General features: G+C 47.5%; 1 protein-coding gene across 9 annotated transcripts in view; it reads left to right on the top strand.

Moving 5' to 3' along the window:
* Positions 1-22,213, top strand: part of MAPKAP1 (MAPK associated protein 1) — a 1,504,770-nt gene that overhangs the window by 283,961 nt on the left and 1,198,596 nt on the right. The gene's annotated exons all lie outside the window — the stretch shown is intronic.

Consider the following 22,213-nt stretch of genomic DNA (forward strand, 5'->3'; position numbering starts at 1 on the left):
TGATACTCTTTGTAGTGTTCCGTCTATTTCACTTCCAAGACGAGTACGTATTTCCAATCGACTCCCTCTGGTGGTTTATTTACATCTGGTGTTTATTATCCGCTGTGTTTCAATGTCTGTTTCTTTTCCAGTAATGCTTAATTGTTTTATTTCTCTCAGGTATGTGTGTGCTTAATTATTTCTTGTTAAGTCTTACTAATACTAAGATAAGGAAAAGGATATTATTCACAGTTATGCATCCTTCAGTTATGCGCTTTTTAGCATTGGCACCCAGTTAACCACAAAGCGCTAACTTGTCATTAGCGTTGCACGATCCCTCTCACCGTCGCTTCCCTCTCCTCTCAGCGCCTCTTATCGGGGCACGCTATTCTCCTTGTCTCGTGCTGTCTCACCATCTTGTGTCGCGCCGTCGACACCAGCCACCAAAGTCCCACTTCTCTGGGCTTCTTCTGAGACTTTGTTGCACCAGCACCAATTCAGTATGGTGCACCGCGCTCTTCGCTTGCCGGCATCTCGCTTCCGGTATCACTTGCCACATGCGCCCAGATACCCTTGGGTTAGGTGCGCTATATAAATAACAATAAATAACTAATTCCGTCGTCAAATGTTGCCTGCACCCGTCTGTCGGGTCTTACTCCCGCCCAGTGGCTGACCATTTGGAAGCACCAGCGTTTTGGAGAGACAGAAGCGTCATCGCTGTGCGGATCCCTGGTTTCTACCAGCTCTGGGCTACTGCAGCAGTCTTCTGCCAGTCCCCCTTGTTGTGAAGCAATTTGCTTTACTACTACTTTCGTTCTGTGGCATGGTTTTCTTCTTCCTTTCCGCCTACCATGACTCTTCCAGCTCCTGCAATCACTGCTGCTGCTCCTCTCACCATGACTCATGCTTACACATTTCTTCTCGTCTCCCCTGCTTTTGCGTCTCCCACCACTACTACCACGGTAACTACTTCTGCTACTATGAATTTTTTGCTCCAGGCTGCTGCTGCAGCCACATCTACTGCCTCTACTACTCTCTTGTCTCTGACCACTGCTACTACTCACTCCTCACTCCTCTCACGCACTGGCCGGCTTCCCTTGGTCCTCCTCCTACCCCCACTTGTGAGGGAAAGAACCTTCGGGTTATCTTTGACTCTACACTCTCCTTCTCCGCACACATCTCTGACATCTCCAAAAAGTCAGACTTTTTATTGCACCTCCTTAAAGGTACTCTTTCCGCTCCTTCCCTCACAAGCTCACTGTCTCCCAAGCTCTGGTTCTCTCCAGACTGGATTACTGTAACCGCTTCTTCCTAAATCCTCTGGCCTCCACCCTCCGCCCTTAACAACTAATCCGGAACAGGACTGCAAGACTTGTCCTTGGCCTCAAGCCCTGGGGTTGTATCTCTCCAGCTCTGAAGTCCCTTCATTGGCTCCCAGTGGATGCAATGATTCAATTTAAAATATTGTCCACAAGGCTTTCTGGGGCCTGGGTCCAAAATACCTTCAACTTTCCCTCTGTAAATACCTCCCCTCTCGAGCCCTTCGCTCCTCTACTTCTTACTCCCTCAGGGTTAGTCGTTTTGCAAAGAAACAAGCTGGTGGGTAGATCGCTATCTTCTGCTGCTGCCTCCCTTTGGAACAGCCTCCCGGCCACCCTGAATCTTGAGGAAAACCATCTCCGCTTCCGGAAACAACTCAAGACCTTCCTCTTTGCCTCTGCCTTTACCCCCCCTTCTCCCCTGTTGATCGTTTTCCTCTCTTGGCATTGTGCACCTGGCTACCCTCTGTCATTCGGGCTCAGGTACCTGCTCACCCTGCCACCCTCCTGCACTGCCTCCATGCCACCCACTGCACTAGGTTTCTGTATCTGTACCCATACAGTCCCCCTCCCACTTCTCTTCTGCACTTATCCGATATACCTATCTGACCAACTTTCACCTGTCGCTTGTTGGCTCCACTCTCTTTATTTATTTTATCAATTATTTATTCGGTTTTTCTCTCCTCCGCTCTGCGTTTTCCACTCCCCCTCCCCTACATGCACATTCCTCTTAGTTTCCCTTTTCCATGCACATGCGGTTTCTTAGATGTCACTGGGCCTAGTAAGATTGCACTTTTTGAAAAAATGTTTGTTCTCCCTTAGTCCCCCTCCCTTTTGCCTGGTCGTGCTCTGAAACACTTGTGTATGAGCGCAATATAAATAAAATATATCATATACTACGTCGTCTGCTGCTTCCATTACAAGTCTTTTTGTGGTCACTCTCTTTTCTTTTCATAGGAAGAATATTTCCAGTATTTATCCATCAACTAGAATGCTGCTGATGCCTTTCACCTTCATCCATGCAGCGCTTCTTCCTCCCAGTTAAAGTACCATTCTATTGGGCAATCGAGTGATCGACCTTTTGCCCAAGCTGGTTTTAATAATTGGGGCAATGTTCTCTTGTTGTAAAACGGGGACGTTACCGCTGGGTTCATCACAACATTCATTATCCATCTTGCACTGCTACCTGTAGAATACATCTGTGTCCCACAAAAACTTTGATCTAGAGGTCACATAGTCACTGACATAGTAGTTATCTCTGCGCCTGAGCACAATGTTCTGCGTGATTTAAACTAATCATCTCTGCTAGTAATTGATCAGGCACCTAATTTTAATTATCATTCTGATGCAATGTTATGAATGCTTTTATTTCCATGTTTGCACAGACTGCGATCTTTTGTATGGATTCCACCCCACAGCGTTTTCAAGTCATAACCATGGAAGTAGGCACGATACAAATATTCTATAACATAACGTTAGTATGAGCTTTATCTAAGAAACTATGAAGCCCAAAAGTAGGTATTTCTTAGTAAAAATGTTACACCAACATCTTTGGTTTGTGCTCTTATTTTGCTGGTTAGACAGCTTTTGGCTTCAGAGGTGCAAAATTAACTTCTGGAATCTTCATGTCCTCCACAACGCTCTGAAATGTATTGCAGTCATTCTGCATCTGAAACCCTAGTTCTAGTGCAAGACTAATTGCTGAACTTTACAGGTATCTGACAAAACACTGCTAAGCATCTGTCATTTTAGTTTTTCCTTCAAAATGGCCCCTACCTCCAGTAAATTATGATGGGGAAACGGGCAGTGATTGACTCTGAATCAAATAGAATGCTGTCCTTTTTAATTGAAATCAGCCCGCAGTTCTGTGGTGCACAGAACAGATGGGTTTGTCCCTTTGCCACCTCATGAAACACTAGATGTACTTTGGTCTCTTGCTTGCTCTGGGGAGTGGGGCTTGCAGTCTAGCTTCCATTTTTGGATGGCATCTGTTAGGTTGTGATTGGCTTAGCTGTACTGCCATTAATGTCTCCCCCATAGCCTCATTCTCCCAGCGCACTCCATTCCTCTGAGCGGCCAGCATCAACTATGTGAGAAACCCGACTGTGTTCTCCCACCTACTTCTCCGGTATCTTCCATTCAGGTGGCATGGGAAGGGCCATCACTTTTGGATCCCGACCCTGGGTGTGAACAAGCGAGGGAGGAACCGCTAAGTGGAGGGTCACAGGGATTAGGAGGAGAATACCCAATTACACACCAACCCACTTTCCCTCAGCCTTAATGTGTTATTTCCAATCACACCCAATCTCCCCCTCCCCATTGCCAATAAGTACTGGGACGAAGAAGTGATCCAGAGCAATGAGGAGTGCACATAGAAACCACATAGGAATACAAAATGAAGCCTACCATGTAACACCTTTGCATTGTACCACTAATAGTCAGGCACTTTATTCTGACTATTTACACCCGACTTCACTTGACTCTTTATAGCAGTATAAAAGGTGTGGTTCTGCCAAAGACTACGAGCGAGCTGGAGTTGCTGACGGGACCCGGAGAGCCAAGGAGCAGGGAATGGCAGTAGGAGAAGCCGAGAGAGTCCGGAGGAGAGCGGCGTGCTGAGATGCTGGCCTGGTGTGTTTGAGTGGCTGCAGCTTGGCTAGGGAGCTGTCACTCCAGAGAGCTGGTGTGAGGCAGACTGCGATCTGCTGGCGAGTCCAGAGAAATGCTTGTTCCCTTGGGACATGTGCCGGTCCTAAGGGTGCCTCAGGGGCAGCTGGTGAGACCCTGACCTCGACCCAGTGTATCCCGAGGAGACACTCCCCGGTGCCGCGCTTCCCAGTGAGTTTCGTGAAATTGAAGATAGAAACTCAGGAGCGTGCGGGTGGCTGCAACGGGAATGGAAACAGACAAGATTTATAAGCGTCATGAAGGTAAAGAAAGCAGAAAGAAAGGGGAGAAAGTAAAGAAAGCGGAAAGCAAAAGAAAAAAAGCACAAAGAAAGATGCACTAGCAGGAGCAGAAGTAAAGAGGGATAAGAGGAAAGTGAACTTTAAAGAATAGCCAAGAGGGGGCAAGCGAGCTGAAAGAGGGTGTGAGTGACCCGACGGACTGAAAAAGTGAAAGTAAAAGCGAGAGAAAGCAAAGAGAGGGTGTGAGTGACCCAAAAGCAGGAAAGAGGGTGCAAGCAACCCAAAAGCAAGAAACGAGGATATGAGCGACACAAAGGCTGAAAATGGAAAGTGCAAGAGGCACGACAGGGAAAGGTAGGTGCAAGGGTGCACAACCAGAGTAACAAGAGTGTGCCAGGTGCACGATAAAGACAAGAGTAGTTTGCAGCTGTGGTTTACATTTTCTTTTGTATCACAATTTTCCCTTTAAGAAGACCCCAAATCACATTTGCTTTAAGAGTGATGGCAAGCATAGGTTTGGACACAGACAAACTTTGGTTTTGGACTTACCGATATAGACTGCCCTTAGAAACATCAGTTGAGGGAACAACCCCCTTAGAGTTAGGGCCAGATAGGCATTACACCAACCCCACAAAGTGTGATAATAAAGGTTTTCAAACTGTTGCCCAGGAATCCCTCCCTACTTCTTTGTCCCTTCCCTGTTCACTCCAGGTTGCTCGGTCCCAGAGTCCCAACAAGACTTACCCTGCACTGAGGCACCTACTTCTCCATGTTTGTAGCTGCTTAGCAACCTAAAACACCAATTTTCTTTCAGAATGTTTTCCATTTCTTTTTATGGTAAAAGTGTTCCTACGGGCGTAATAAGTTAAAATGTGCACACACTTCTATACAAACACATGAGGCCATGCCTAGACTTATACTGGCAGTAGCTTGGTTTGATGCCTCATTTGGGTATTTAATGGCAATACACCGCCGTATGACATGCAATTGCGACTAGTCCAATTTCATCAGTAATCGTCCGAGAGATGCATTTCTGCTGATGATTGTTGTAATTAGACATGATGCTTCTTATTGGTGTATGATGGCTGTACATGACCATGTTAGGGGACATCTAAGCTTGTTAAAAATATATCTAGTCGTGAGGCCTAATGTTGGTGTGTGATGGCATTACAATGCCAAAGAAGCCCTCCTATTGGTCTGAAATGGAAGTACATTGCCATCTCACTGGGACAATGATTGCAGTATGAGACCATATGATGCAGTGCCTGGACCGATGATGGTTGTAACAGAATCTGGGAACTCGCCTAGTCTCAATCGCATACATATATGAGGCCATAGCTGGGCCTCATGTTGCTGTAGCTGGGCCCGAGGGCTCACCTAGGTATATGGTGGCAATACGTGACCACATTATTGCTGTGTCTGGGTCTTTGCTGTAGATGGACATGAGGTCCCACGTAGCTACATGCCTCTAACTTGCTCCCTTCTCTTCTGTGCACATTCTCTCCCATTTGCCGCTTGACTCCCCGGTTGTCCGCACCCACTTGTTTTACTCTCCTAATCCAAGATGCACCTTTTTTGGTGATCTTCCCTTTCTGTTCTCCTTTTGCTAGGTTACATCCAGTTACACGATTGCCTTGTATATTGCTAAAACAGAGACGCAATATTTAGCTTTGTCGATGATCGATTGGTTTTTGGCTGTGATTCAGCCCCTTGGTCAAGTACGTACGTAAATGTATTTTAAAGATTGTGTAGTAGAACGTATCCTTGCTGAAGTGCTTCAGTAATCCAAACATAATGGCAGTTGGATAATTATTGTATACCATACTGAACACACTTGTGCCACACTGCTTTATTTTGGAGGTTTGCACAGCAAACAAGGGACCATGTGTAAACAAGGTCAAAATGTACAGAAACAGTATGTGTTTCTATTGATTGTTACACAGGCTTCACAAATTCTTAGCTCCCACTGGACCTGCAGGGCGAGCTCCTTAGTTTTCATACTCGACCTAAGAGAAGTGCATTCGGGCCACGGAGACGGGAGACGAGACATTTACCAGTGCTTTCTGTAAAATGGTGCATGTCACCATAAGCACACTTCATATTTGGTACAATGCTGCCAGCCATAAACGGTGACATGTCTTTTGCCATGTACTGCAGTTTGTTTGCAGTAAATGTCAAAAGTTTTAAACATCCCCTTACTCGCCAGCAAAGTTCAGTTCTCCAGAATTGGATCTTTCATAGATTCACATGCTGTGAATATTCCCAGTTGTCAGGCTGGGAATCCTCTGTAAAATAGAGCAGTTTGAATTAAACTGAAATTTCAGTCACTTTAACGCTCTATCGTCGTAGTTTTGAGTCAGACTGTCCATAGCCAATAGTATCACACACTGTGGGTGGTCACCTAAATGGACCAATTGGAAAACCAATTCTTCAAAGCCACACTTTCATATAGAGCACATGGCTGTATTGGACGTTGACAAAATAAATCTGATGGAATGCACACATATGAAATGAAAATGTAATTATTTATTCAGTAGGCCCATGAGTCCTACCAGGGTTGAAATATTGAATTTAAATTTGATTAAATCTGCTTCATAGTAAATGGATAAAACAAAAGAGTAACTCATTTGTCCCCTTTATGCTTTTTAGAGTTTTTCCCGTCTGTTCTGCGTAGCCAATAGCAAACACTCCCTTAGCTCCTCCTCTGTCAGCCATCTTCAGATATTTTACCGCACATTAGTGTTGGGATTCCTCAAAAATCTTCTACAATTTAGTATGATCAATATATGATAATTTTGCATTTTCTATGCAAAATTAGTGTTTTCTTCGATATTGTTCGACAACCGGCAACCAAGTGCCAACGAGACCTCCGTCCAAAGTTCCTGCCACCGGTAAACTTCGAAGACAAGTCGGCTACGCAGTTGGTTCTACCTCATGGGGGAATCCACGAGAAAGTGCCTGTTCAGGGCATGTACCCGTTGTGGGCTGAACGTTTATGTAGAGGATCACTACGAGGAATGCCTCTACTGCCTTCACCATCAACATGTCATTAAGGACTGCAAGATCTTACAGTCTTTTCTTGTCCAAGACGCTGAAGGACCATCACCACCGTCTCGTCGCTTGGCTCGAAGACGCCAGCGAGGCCCATGACTTGGCTTCGGGATGAAGTCATGCGTCGTTACGGCAGGGCAGGATGTCCCAGCGAACCACCTCAAGTAAGAGTTACAGATCGCCTGATGACCAAGCCATAAGTGAGAAAAGGCAGAGGGAAGCCTCGGGCGATGGCTCGACGTCGTGCCACACAGGCCGGGCCTCCACGAAGGTCGGTACCCAGGGAGAGGCGGGGCGGGAGAAGGACCAAAGCCCTTTCCATCACCCCAAGGAAGCATCTACCTCGAGGTCCAGCTCCAAGTCTGGTGAGTACTCCTCTCCGACCTTATCAGTTTGCTACGAAGCCACCTTCATTGCACTCCAGGTCATCTACACCAAAGTAGTCGACCACAACGTCGTCGTCATCGGCAGTGACACAGTCCATAGGCTTATCAGCGGCGAGTAAGCCATCGGCGACGAAATCTACTTTGTCTACCAAGCTGTTGACACCAGGACATTCATCGACTAAGATGACAGGACCATCGTCGACCTTAACGGCAACAACCACGAGCGCATTGACCACAAATGCTTCGTCACCCATACCGTTGTCGACAGCACCGTGGAGTCATAAATCCTGCCAGACGATTGTCACCACAGCTGTTGACCCTGTTACAAGCACCAACACAGCAGAAGCACAGCCATATTTTCCACTGTTTCCAAATATGGGGGTGCCTCTATTACCAGGTGGCCTTGTGGTCCCAGAACCGAGTCTTTCGCATTCAGAAGAGGAGGAAGCTGTTGTGTCACAGCAACCATCATCCCCTAGGACATGAGTCCCACCGCAGGGTGAGGTAGGCCTCATTAGATCACCGTCTTTGAACCCCCTCCCGTCAGCAGGGGTTGTACAGCCTCTACAACCTTTGCCCCAATGGAACACCATGCCGTCAGCAGGAGCAGTCCAGCGTCAACAACTCTTTCCTGAAAGGAACATATCTTTTGTGAACACTGACAACACTGGTGGTGACCTTGCATGCACTGCCAGTTAGACCACCTGTTTCCGAACCCAGCAGGCATATGCTGGCTGAGGCCCCAGCACCCTCCAGAGAGAAGTATGAGATTCCTCAGCCCACCTCCACCCCCCAAACCTCCCCAGGCCGCAAAGGCACCAGTTGGCACCGGAGTCACTGACGGATGAGGAAGTGGACACAGAGCCTGAGGAGGGCACGTCTGCCACTCATTCCGATCAAACAGATGAGTTTGACGATTTCATCACTGCGGCTGGTGAGCCAGATGAGGTTCCTCTGAGGGATTCTCCCCCTGGCGAAGTAGGAGCTTTCCATGCGCTAGAGCGTCCATGATTTTAAGCTTAGCACCGGAGGAACAAAGAAAGGAGAGCGTTTTATATCCACTCAGAAAGCTGTGGAGGAAGCCCATCATGTCAATCCCATTAATGGAGGACACCTGGGAGGGCGGTCTAGTTGCCATGGCACACACTGCACCTCCAAAGAAGGACCATTTCAACAAAAATGACAGGGCTCCAGAAACGGTTGCTGCCTGTCTCCGCGCACAGCCCACCCCCCATCATTTCTGCGGCGGTCAGGAAGAGGTCGGCCAACCCATCTGCCTCCTGCTCACTGCCCCAGGACAAGGAGGGCAAGCGTCTTGGCGCCTTCGGCAAGAGAATCATCACAACAGTTGCCACAACTATCAAGGAGGCGAACGCTAGGGCCATACTCGCCCGCTATGATCGCGAGATATGGTACAAGTTGGGGCCCCTGTTGGAATTCTTGCCTGAGTAAAAGAAATGGCACTGGACATTCTCCATTACGGTGAGATTGTATCTGACCATGCCATCACTGCCTCTACGTCGATGGCTATCGCCAGATGTGTAATGGAGTGGTCCTACATCGACAAGGTTGGCTCAAGGCACAGACTTTCGACCAGATGTCCAATCCCGGGTTACAGACATGCCCTTCGATGGCCCAGCCTTGTTTGGGGAAAAATGTGGATGAGGCCCTGCAGGCCATAAAGACAGACACTGAAACTGCCCGCTCCCAGGGCACATTACAACACAGGCTCCAGTCCTTTCATTCAGGGAAAGGGCGTTATAACAGAACTTTGCAGGACAACCGCAGTACGTACCAGTCGTCCTCGTCCTACAAGAGCCCTTATTCACCAGGGGATCAGTACAGAAAGCTACCCCAAATCCTACAGGGGTTCTCAGCGATGCCGAGGCTCCTCCCAGCCTAGGGGCCAGTCGGCAAGCAAGCATGACCAGCTGAGAGCCGGAGCCTCCCACTTCAGCACTCCAGTGGGGGGGGGGGGGTCGTCTATCAAACTTTGTCAACGAATGGGCTCAAGTCACATCCGACAAATGGGTGCTGTCCCTCCTCCATAAGGGGCACTCACTGGAGTTCATAAAGTACCCTCCATACGTTCCTCCGGTACGCAGACCAGAAAGATTGTAGCTCCTTCTGGTCCAGTGCAGTCTCTGCTACGAAAGGGCGCTGTGGAAAAGGTCCCCAGGAACAAGCTGCAGAAGTATTCCTGCTACTTCCTTGTAAGAAAAAAGGGCTTGCTGAACAAACCAGGGGGTTGGAGACCCATAATAGACCTAAGGGTGCTCAACAAGTTTCTAAAGGCACAAACCTTTCGTATGGTAACATTGCAACAAGTACTTTCCCAGCTGCAGCAGTGGGATTTCCTGGCATCCCTCGATCTCGAAGACGCATACTTTCACTTTCCTATTCGCTCTTCACACCAGCACTACCTTTGTTTTGTGGTGGAAGGAGTGCACTATCAGTTCAAGGCTCTTCCCTTTGGGCTCAGATCCGCCCCTTGGGTGTTCATCAAATGCCTTGCACCTGTGGTGGGCCCTGTGGCGGAGAGGAGTCCACATCTACTCCTACTTAGACTGGTTAATTGGAGGCCCATCCTACCCTCTTGCGGATTCCAACACCGCCATCACGATCCAATGTCTTCAACAAGTGGGGTTCTCCATCAACTTCCCAAAGTCGCAGCTGGCCTCCTCTTGGAGGGCGCTTTACCTTCGGGGCCCTGCTAGACACCAGCACTTGCAGAGCTAGGCCCTCGGACGAGAGAGTGAAGGCCCTTCTGCAGAAGGTGCACTGTCTCTGCAAGACCCGGTTGACCACAGTTTGCAGCTACAGGTCTCTGCTGGGCATGTCTTCATGCAACCCACTGCTCACCAACTGCAGACTGCGCATGAGACCAGTGCAAGAATTCTTGGATGCCAGAGAGGTACAAGTTTCAGGCTCCTGGCAAGACTGCATTACGTTGACTCCAGCCTTCAGGAAGCAGCTCTGGTGGTCAGTGAGAACACATCCTGCAAGGTGCCCCCTTCAGGCTCCTGGACCATCTAATCACTGTCACTACGGACGCTTACATGGAGGGCTGGGAAGCCCACTGGCAAGACCAGCACACGAGGGGTTTGTAGTCAGAAACAGAGAAGATCCAGCACATTAACCTGGGCACTGAAGTCTTTACCCCCCTGCTTTGGGGGGGCCGGGAGGAGGGTGGTGGTGGGGAGTGGTTTGGATTTACACAGATAACACAACGTCTATGTTTTACATCTGCAAGCAAGGGGGGGACCAAGTCCCCACAGCTTTCCAAGGAGGCCCAAGCGCTCTGGCATTGGGCCCTGCAACAGAACATGTTTCTTATTCCCCTCCATCTACCGGGGATCCACAACACTCTGGTGGACTCACAGGAGTTGCGCTCTTGTCATGAATGGGCGTTGCACGAAGACCAGCTGCACCTGTGTCAGGAGTAGGGCACCCCAGAGTTCGACCGGTTTGCCACATGCAACAACAGCTGCTGCAAGACCTTTGACAGCTGGTTTCCCCACCCAGACAGTTTGGGGATGCCTTTGCGTTGCCATGGGAGGGGAAATCTCAGTGCATTTCCCCCAATTCCTCTTGTGCCGCGTGTCCTACACACTTTCAAACAGTATCGGTGCAGACTGATATTAGTGGCCCCTGTGTGGCCGAGACAGTATTGGTACTCGGAACTCCTGGCTCTTTTGGTGACCGCTCAAATCAGCCTCCCGCTGCACCAGTTGCTCTTGTCCAGGAACCAGAGAACGGTTCTGCACCACGACCCGGCCTCTCTCAATCTGACTGCCTGGCTTCTGTGTTCCTACAATTCGGAGCCCTTTCCCTCCCACAGGCTTGCCAGGAGGTGCTGCCTAAGGCAATATCTCTGGCCACTCTGAAATGCTACAATAGCAAGTGGAAGCGTTTCCAGGTGTGGTGCAAGAACTATCACCTGCATCCCCAGACCATCAGACCCGAGGAACGGCTGCTGTATCTCTTGTCTCTGGCGGAGCCCGGTTTGACGCACTCCTCCGTTAGAGTGCACCTGCCCGCAATCTCCAGATGCTGCTGGTCCTCGGGAAGGCCTTCCCTCTGGTCTCATCAGCTAGTGAAAGAATCCCTACAAGCACCGTTTCCTTCATTCCCTCCAGTCTGCCGCCTCGCAACAGCCTGGGAACTCTCTGCACTGCTCACAAGGCTTGAGACCCCCTTTTGAGCCCATGCACCAGGTGTCCATCAAGCACCTGTCGTGGAAGATAGTGTTTTTGGTGGCAGTTACTTCGGTGAGACGAGTAGGGGAGATACAGGCATTTTCTTAAAAACCACCTTATTTGACGTCCCACAAGGACAAGGCTGTATTGCGAACTAATCCAAAGTTCATACCTAAGGTACCTTCATCCTTCCACTTTAACCAGCAGGTGGTGTTGCCATTCTTCTTTGGCTCCCCCGCATCTCTGGCGGAGGGCACCCTGCACATGATGGATGTGGTGCGTGCCATCAAGTACTATGTGGCCTGCTCAAAGTTGTTCCGTTGAATGGATCAACTGTTTGTCGCAATTGGACCAATGGGGCCCGGCAAGGCTGTCTACAAATCTTCGATTGATGGATGGATTGCGGCCTGCATCTCATTCTGCCACCAGCAGGCGGGCAGACCGCTCCCTGGCTCACTCCGGGCGCATTTCATTAGAGCAGTGGCCAAGCCCACTGCATTTCTCGGTTCATAGACATAATTTCGAATACAAAATATTCGAAAGTCAAAAAGTCGAAAAAAAAAGTCGAAAAAAAAGTCGAATTTTTTTTTAATGACGTTTTTTTTTCGAAATGGGGGGGTTCCCCCCCAACCCCCCTTTTTTTTATTTTTACCTATTTTTTTCACAGAAACTAGAGCCCAAAAAAAAATATCGAAAAAAAAAACAATTCGACATTTTTTTTTTCGACATTTTTGATTCGACTTTTTTGACTTTCGAAATTATGTTTTCGAAATTATGACTGGACACCCATTTCTCTCTGGGATCCCACTGCCAGACATCTGCCGCGCAGCCTCCTGGAGATTGGTGCACACATTCATCAGATTCTACTGCATCGACAGGGATTCCGCCAATGAGTCTAGAGTCGGCCACGCAGTTCGACGAAACCTGTTCGCATAACTTCTTAAGTTTCCTGTGGTAAGTGATACAGGGAGCTCCACCACCCCTGTGTATTATTTATTTTTACTGCTTTGTAATCTATTGCTGGAGAAGGAACAAGTTACTTACCTGTAACTCCTGTTCTCCAGCATTGGTATCTTTCATAGATTCACTTGCAACCCCCCCTCTGATCCCTCGTGGCTCGTCGTTTGGCTCTTACTGCCACTCGCATGCTCTCGCCAAATCTGTAGATGGCCGATAGCGGAGGAGCTAAGGCAGTGTTTCCCATTAGCTATGGGTAGTCTGACACAAAAGGACGACTAAAGTGACTGAAATTTCTGTTTGATTTAAATTGCTCTATTTTACTGAAGATTCCCAGCCTGACAATCTATGAAAGATACCAATGCTGGAGAACAGGAGTTACAGGTAAGCAACTTGTTCCTACCATGCAAATAGTATTCAACCTTTATACTTCTCCTTTACAATGCCGGTGGGCTAGTAGTCCTCAATAACCTTTTTTTACAACTTAATCTTCATTTGCTTTGCGAAGCCTGGATTTCCCCTTTAGAAAAGACTGATTCTTGAATACCCCACAGCCCTTCGGTTGTGGGGGGCATTCAGTATTCTTTATCGGTCATCCTTCACTCCTGGCCACTCTCCTTCCTCTCGCCATGATTTCTCTTCTTTTGAGTATTCTTTTATGACTGCCTTGAAACCTCATTCATTGACTTGCTGTTGATCTACCGTCCTGTTGGTCCTATCAATTCCTTTTGTGATGTTCTTGATTCTCTTCTTTCTGTTCTTCTTCGTTCTCCTATTCCTCTAATTCTCTTGGGAGGTTTTAATCTACATCTCTCCTCCACTCATTCGTCTGTTCCTTTACTCTCTATTCTTGATACTTATTATCTTTCTCTTTCTGCCCCTCCCTCTCACATTTCTGATTCCCATCTTTATTTTTTTTATCTTCCTTTCTATTGACCCCTGCGGTCTATGCGTTTCCTGTTTATTCTTCTGATCATAACTTCTTTTCGATGTCTCATGCTTCTTCTCATCTCACCTGTTGTTGCTGTGACTTTCGTGCCTTCAACACCCCTTTATTTGTCTTGTGCCTCCTGTCTTCCTTCTCATTCTACTTTTGGAACTCTTACTGCCAATTATGCTCCTTCTTTTATTCCCTTGATATTCTTTAACCAGCTTCCTCTTTCTCACTTACTCGTAAATCTTCACAACCATGGTTTATGCCACAACTTCGTTTCATGCGCCACACTCTTCTTGTAATGTCGGTGGCACAAGTCGCACTCAAGCTCTTAGTCTTTTTCACAATCTACTTTTCACTCCCATGATGATGGCTAAGCACTCCTATTATTCAGATCTTCTTTACTCTTATCTAGCCCATGCTGCCTTTTCCAGACTTTGGCTAGTATACTTTAATTTTGATTTGATTTTGATTTTGAGAAATTAATTACATGCACCAGACTTTCTCCTCCTTCACCTGACTGTACTCTCATCTCTCCCCCTTCGTCTTCTGATCTTGCCTCTTACTTTTCCTCGAAGGTTACTCTTCTCCGTTCTGCTATTGTTCATTCATCTCCGAATCCTCCTGTCTCTCCTCAATCTACTGTTTTGTCTTCTTTTCTTCCACTCTCTATTTCTGATACTGTGCTATTTTTGGCCAGAGCCCCTCTACCTCTGCCCCTTCGCAATCTATTCCTCCCATCATTCCAAAGGTCTGTACTTTTTGGTTGTCTTATCTCACTTCTCTCTTTTAGCATTTCTTTACTCTCCTCTACCTTTACTTCTTCTTTTAAGCATGCAACCATTCTTCCTATCCTAAAAAAGCCTTTTCTATATCTTCTCTTCCCTCTACCTTTTAGGTCTAAATCTCTTCCTCCTTATCTTTCGAAGCTTCTGGAGTATCTTGTTTATTCTCCAGTTTCTCCCTTCATTTCGTCTAACTCATTCTTCGTCATTTCCATTCTGGTTTTCGTTCTCACTGTTCAACTGAGACTGCACTACTCTATTTGCGATTCTCTTCTTTGTGCACATTACTCGAAACACTATTCTTTATTAATTCTTCTTGATTTATCTGCTGCTTTCGACACTGTCGATTACTCTTTGCTTCTTTCCAGCCTTTCTTCATTTGAGCTCTCTGGATCTGTCCTACTTTGCCTCTCCTGCATGGTGTTCCTGGAGGAACGGTCTTGGGTCCTTTTTTTCTTTTTTCTCTTTACATGTTCTCTCTTGCTTCAATGATTTCTTCCTTTGTGTTGTCTCACCACTACGAATGACTTGTGTCCTCCCACGTTTTCCCCATCTTTGATGTGATATCCAGCTTCAGCAACAAACAAAAAAATTTGCCAGAGGGTGCTGTGCGTCGATGGCGCCGACTCGAAGGCCTCCATCTCGAGGATGATGTAATTGAAGGCATATATAGTACGCGCAGCATCCGTTGGCTTCAGTTCTGTTTTTCCATGACAGCTTTAGCTTTGAGAAATACGGCGTGCTTCTTCACTTTTGTGATGACTGTTATTTCGAGAAATCAAAATGGCTTCTTCATCGACATCGACACCCCGAAGACCGGATTCAAAAAGAGTATGGATTGTGGGTCAAAAATGTCTTTGACCGATCCCCATCAAATCTGTTTGTGGTGCCTTGGGGCGGACCATAATAACTAAGACTGCTCCAAGCGCCACTCTGACTGGAAAGGCCTTGAAGGAACGTAAGGGGAAGTTGAGGTAGGTTGAATCCCTAAATCTCCTACCCCGACCAAGAAACCTTCAACGGACGAGTGAGAGGTGACTCCTCGGAGGAAGAAGGCCAAGCGGTTGAGATCGGGGAGTGGCTCCCCCACCACTCTGCTTTGTCCTCGAAGAAGTCGAAGAGAAGGCACCATAGGTCGACTTTGTCGTCGGACGCTTCCCCTGAAGGTGTTTCTTGCCCAACCAAAAAGTCCACTCCAGTAGAGTGGGAGGCCTTCAGAGCAGAGGTGCTCAGAATATTTGAAAAAACAAAAACCTCCAAGCCATGCCCCTGGCGCGCCTTAGAAAAAAGCTGGTAAGGAAAGGGCTTGACCTAAGTCCTCGAGCCCGGGACGAAGGCCCGATCTGCCTTGAGAGCTGTCGAAGCCTCGGTCTCACTGAAGGATCATTCGAGCCGGAAGCAGAAGTCGAGGTCGTCAACGCCATCTACACCGGCGGCACCTTCGACGCCAGCCAAACCCTCAATGTCGACATCATTGCCAGCTATGCCATAGATGCTGAGCGCCCCAGTAAAATCTACGCCATTGAAGAAAGCTTTGATGACTCTTCCAGCATCGAACCCATTATTTAAAAATCCCTCATTCCTGAGAAAGCATATGTACCACTACCCAGGAAAGACTGTTCTAAGTCTTTCTTCCATTTATGAAGAGAATGAGCAGTCGGATGAAGAGGCTCCATTTGGCCTCCGATTTGGTACGGCAAATATACCTGAGAGTTTTATTGCAGAGTAGTGAAGGTTGAGGGGCCTCTGACAACCTACCGAGTGGGGTGGATACCTCCCCTTACCTGAGTTGAGTTTGTGAGACCAGAGGCTCAGGGAGCATGCAGATGTGTCCTACAGACAACTCCTATCTAAGGTAGTGGACTACATGGGGTGGATTAGATCTCCATTGCCATTTGAACAAGATGATCTAACAGATATCTTAGCGAAGGGTCCACAGTCAGAACCCATATTACCATTTCATGTTGCTTTGCAGAAAAGGGTGGTGACGAATTGGGAAACACTGGAAACTACGGCTGTAAATAAGTACTTGACCAAGAAGTACCGCCCTTCCAGTAGTGACCCCGTCTACCTGTCGAAACACCCCACTCCAGAGAGTCTGGTGGTGCAGCTAGCTACTGCAACATCTAAGCAAGCGGCTTACACTACCATCCCTCCAGATAGGGACGACAAACAAGTAGATGGATGGGCAAGGAAGGTATTTTCCGAAGGGAGTAGGCAAATTTGAGTGGCAAACTCCACATGTGCCCTCGGAAAATGTAGGTTGACTCTATGGGACTGCATTTCCATGGCGGCATAGCACATTCCCGAGGGGGATGAAAGAGAGTGGTGCTTAGCCATAGTTGGAGACGGCAAAGAAGCCATACGGGAGTTTCTTCAGTCAGGTTTTGATTCTGCTGACAGTATCTGTAGAGCCATGGCCACCAGCACAGTTATGCACAGGTTTGCGTGGTTGCAGAAGTCTGGTTTTGCACCGGATGTGCAGTCCAGACTTCTTGGCATGCCCTTTGACAGGTCTCACCTTTTTGGCAACAAGGATGACCAGAGTCTTGAGAAGTTGCAGACCTCGAAGGCGGCAGCCAAATCTTTAGGCACTGCTATTAGACAAGCTCAGCCGTTTTGACCTAGTGGACAACCTTGGAGGGGTACATCTTTTTGCTACTACTCCTCATTTGGAAGGGCGAGAGGAATGGCCAAAGGGGCCAAAGAAGATTTCCTCATGGTGGACGAGGAAGGGGTGCAAAGCCAGCTCAAGCAGCAGCTTCTTTAACATCTGCTGCTGCATCAGCCGTCTCAAAACCTCTGAGGTCTTCTCACAGTTCACAAGTGGGGGGTGCAGACTGTCTCAGCATCTAGTAGAATGGCGAGACATTAATTCAGACTCTTGGGCCTTGGAAACCATAGCCCACGGTTACTGCCTTCCTTTTATACAAGACCTCAGAACAATCCTCTGGGGAACCACTCTTGGAGGATTCTGGATCTGCTCCTTGTGCAGGAGATTTTAACACTGCTAGAGAAAGGCACTATATAACCAGTGCCTGTAGCGGAGAGGAACAAGGGATGGTATTCCCCTTATTTCAAAATGCCCAAGAAGGACGGAGGACTGAGACCCGTCTTGGACTTGAGATACTTGAACAAGTTCCTCAGGAAGGACATGTTCAAGATGGTCATGCTTTCTCAGATCCTTCATGCCCCCCAACTCCACGATTGGTTGGTGTCATTGGACCTTCAGCATGCGTATTTTCCTGTGCCAATCCATCTCAAGCACAGAAAATACCTGAGGTTGGCGGTTCTCATCATCAATTTTGAGTTCTGCCATTCAGGCTGACCTCCCCCCAAGGGTTTTCACCAAACTGATGGGGTGGTGGCTGCGAGTCTCAGAAGAGGGGGAATTTATTTCTACCCCTACCTGGACGATTGGCTGATCAGGGCACCCAAACAAGTCTGGGATCATCTCAACATCATCTGCCACTCCCTTCACAGACTGGGCTTCTCCCTCAATTACAAGAAGTTCCAAATGACACCTTCTCAGAAACTCCAATTCATCTGAGGTGTTCTGGATACATCCTTGGGAAAGCACTCGCCACCCGAGGTGAGGGCTCAACACATTCTTCAGATGGTCACCAACTTTCAAAGTGGCCAGTGTCTCCTGGACTTCGATATTTATTTTACATTTTATTTTGGGTTGCTCTGCCTCATGGCATACTGCATTTTTCTGGTGCCAGAAGCCTGCCTGAGAATGGGATCCCTTCAATGGGCTCTAAGAACTCACTGGTCCTAGCGTTCAGGAAAGATGTCGGACCTGCTTCAGGTTCCAAGCAGAGTCGCACAGGATCTTCTGTGGAGGGCCTGTGAGGACCACATTCTGAAGGAAGAACAATTTTGGCAACCATGACCGGAGAGAACAGTAGTAACAGACTACTCACTCACGGGGTGGGGAGCCCACACTAACGATCTGACAGTCAGCCGTTGTTGGTCTCCATCGGAGTCCAAACTACATATCCATCTTTTGGAACTCCGGACAATCGGCCTAGCGTTGAAGGCCATCCTGCCCTCTGTACGGAGAAAGAATGTCCTGATAATGACGGACAACACAGTGGCCATGTACTACCTCAACGAGAGAGGGGGTGTAGGGTCACTACCTCTGTGCAGAGAGGCAATGCAGCTCTGGTAGTCGGCAATACAAGAAGGAATCTCCCTATCGGCAGTTCATCTTGCCGGAGATGAGAACACAGCTGCGGATGATCCGAGCAGGTAGAGCAGTCTCCCACGAGTGGGAACTAGCTCAGGAAGTCCTTCAAGAGATAGTCTCCCTTTGGGGAAACCCTCAAGTGGATCTGTTGATGGAGACTGAGGCCTTTGGTGGCCGGAAATTGTTTCTGAAGCAGCTGAAGCTGGACAGCAAGTGTCAAAGATGAGGAATACGTGGGTTGGAACATCCAGTCGAAAGAAGGTTACCAGGGGTAAGTAACTTGTTCTTTGCTTTCGGCCAGAAGGCCAGCAACAAAGTCTTTGTACCATTGCCGTTGGAATACATTCTGCAGCTGGTGCAGAGAAAATAATGTAGATCCTTTTTCTATGTAAAACACCAGATGTTTTATCTTTTGTGCTATCTTGAGGCGCTCGTCTGAGGACTGTTCATACTTCAAAATTCCACTGGTGATACAATTTCTAAAGGGGCTCACCAACGTGTTACCTTCCTCCCCCCCCATCTCTGTTCCAGGTTCCAATTTTGATAGCTCTAACATCAGCCCGTAGAGTGAGCGAGTTGCCGGCACTTTAGTCTAAGCCACCCTTCACTATCTTCCACAAGGATAGGGTTGTTCTAAGGGTTAAACCTTCATTTTTACCCAAGATCATTTCTGATTTCCACATAGGACAAAAAATTGTCTTACCTTGTTTCTATCGCCCACCTCATCCTGCCAAGGAGGAGGAGAGATTACATAGGTTGGAGCTTCGTAGAGCTTTAAGCTTTTATATATCTCGAATGTCAAAACTCTGTATTGATCATCAGCTGTTCATTGGCTATACAGGCCACAAGCTGGGTCAGGCTGTCTCTCAGCAGACCTTGTCCAGATGGATCATTCTGGCCATTTCAGAATGCTGCAGGTTGGCAGGGAAGGATCCTCCAGAAGGATTAAGGGCCCATTCCACCAGGGGCATGGCTTCCTCTACAGCTCTGCAAAGGGGTGTCCCAATAAAAAATATTTGGGATGCGCCAACGTGGTCTACTATCCATACGTTCAAAAAGCATTACTGCCTGGAATTTTCCCTCTGTCAGGATGGTAGCTTCGGTAGAGCAGTCCTGCACTCGGTTCATGAGAACCATTAAAATACAAATTCTACTCCCTCCAACAAATCGAATACTGCTTTGGGAGTCTATCAAAGATGAAGAATACGTGGGAGGACACAAACCATTCGAAGAACAAGTTACTTACCCCTGGTAATGTTCTTTCGACTGGATGTTTCCCCCACGTATTCCTCATTGCTCTCCCAACCTACCCCACAGTAGAATTTCCCATTTCGTTCTTTCAAGGCCTCGACGGCTCTCAACGCGAATCGGGCCTTCGTCCCGGGCTCGAGTGCATGTGTGAATTAGGTCCAGCCCTTTCCTTCCCAGCTTCTTTTGAAGGCGCTGTAGGAGCATGGCTTAAAGGCTTTAGTTTTTCAAATATTCTGAGCATCTCTGCTATGAAGGCCTTCCACTCGGCCGGAGTGGACTTTTTGGTTGGGCAAGAAACCCTCTCGGGGGAAGCGTCCGACGACAAAGTCGACTCATCGGTCAAAGGTTTCTTGGTCAGGGTACAAGATTTAGGGATTCAACCTACCTCCAACTTCCCCTTGCGTTCCTTCAAGGCCTTTCCAGTCAGACTGGCACTTGGAGCAGTCTGAGGTGTTATGGTCCGCCCGAGAAACAACAAACAGATTCCATGGGGATCGGTCAAAGACATTTTCGGCCCACAATCCTGACACTTTTTTAACCCGGTCTTCGGGGTTGTCAGTGTCGAAAAAGAAATTTAGATTCCTCGAAATAACAAAGTTGGCACAAAAGTGAAGAAGCATGCCGTATTTCTCAAAGCTAAAGCTGTCGCGGAAAAAACAAACTGAAGCCAACAGCGCTGCGTGTGCTATAGGTACCTTTGATGACATCATCCTCGAGACGGAGGCCTTTGAAGGATATTGAGCAGATGCACAGCACACCCTGCTATCGTATATCAAAGATGAGGAATACGTGGGAGGAACATCAAGTTGGAAGAATGTTACATGGGTTAAGTAACTTGTTCTTCTATGCCGATGATACCCAACTTTTCCCATCCTTTTCTTCTTTCTCCCCTTCTATTCATTCTACTTTAACCTTTTGTCTCTGAGCCATCAAGTTTTGGATGTCCGATCAGTATCTCGTTCTAAATTCTTCAAAGACAGAATTATTTTTCTTTCCTGCAGCTACCACCTCTTCTGCCTCCTTTCAACCATTTCTTCCCCCCCATTTTTTCTTTCTATTTCTTCTTTAGCTCATTACCCTGGTCTTCACTTAGATCCCCCACCTTCCTTCTCTCTTCCTAAATCCTTACTCTTGTCTGGTACACATTTTTAACATTCATAAGGCTAGGCCCTTTCTTAGCTTCTTTTCAATTCTTCTATCCTTCTTTGTTCTCTGCCTCCTTGTGACTTTCTTCTTCTCGATCTTCTCTCTCCTGGGTAGGTTTTCATTCTTGCCTTAAATGTAACTTTCTTTGTATGGTTGTTACATCCCTTCATAATCTTTCCTCCTCCTATCTCTCTTCCTTGGTATCCTCCTCTTCTCCCTCGTTCTCTACTATCCCAGTCACTATTCTTTTAACTGCACCTCGCCCACCCTGTGCTCAGTCCCGATTTTGCTCATTTTCTCTACTGTGCTGTAATGATTTGTACAGCGTTTTGTGTGAAAAGCTTAATAAATACAAAAAACAAAATAGATTTTTGCAAGCCCTCTTATATGTACGTAACACAAGGGTGTTTCCAGAAACTCAATGTGCGATTCAGAAGCCGAGTACACAATAGAGGAGTGATGTAGCCAAGTTGATGCAACCTTCCTTGGACCCTGATATCCTTGCCCTCACAGAATCCGTATCTGCATACGGAAATAAGTGAGGCGCATGTGGTAGTGTATACCGCTCTCTCCCAGTCTCTCGGCTCTTAGAGTCAAGGAACAGGAATGGCCCATCTAATGACGACGAGGGGCAAGTGGGAGAGGACTGCATGGTTCCAGCTCCTTTCTCACTGTACGCCCCAACTAAGCTTTAACTCAGTGCTGGGGTCCACCCACCCCCAAGTTCTCATACAACCTCTCTTTCTGTTCTTTCTCCTCCATCCTCTCACATTTTGTCTCTTCCCTAAAGCACTTTGAAGCTGGTTGTCGAAGCCATTAATCATACAACAATCTTTGTATGTACGTACACATACATACATGCATGTAGTGCAGCAATTTGACTTTATAAAAATCGAATGATGCCGTGTTCAGCTAACGTAGTAGAATCCAGTGCAAGGTAATGTCATGAAGCCCACTTTTGAACGTGGATGCCGCATATTCAAGGCAAAGGAGTCCAAATGTGAGATTTAAAAAAGATCATATTTAACATTTGACTAATGTTACCAAGGATACAAATCACCTGCTTTACTACCTATAAACCGTTTCAGCACACGGAAGAAAAAGT

This window comes from Ambystoma mexicanum, chromosome 8 (genome assembly GCF_040938575.1).
Source record: "Ambystoma mexicanum isolate Mex_15411 chromosome 8, UKY_AmexF1_1, whole genome shotgun sequence".
In the NCBI taxonomy this organism is placed as follows: Eukaryota; Metazoa; Chordata; class Amphibia; order Caudata; family Ambystomatidae; genus Ambystoma; species Ambystoma mexicanum.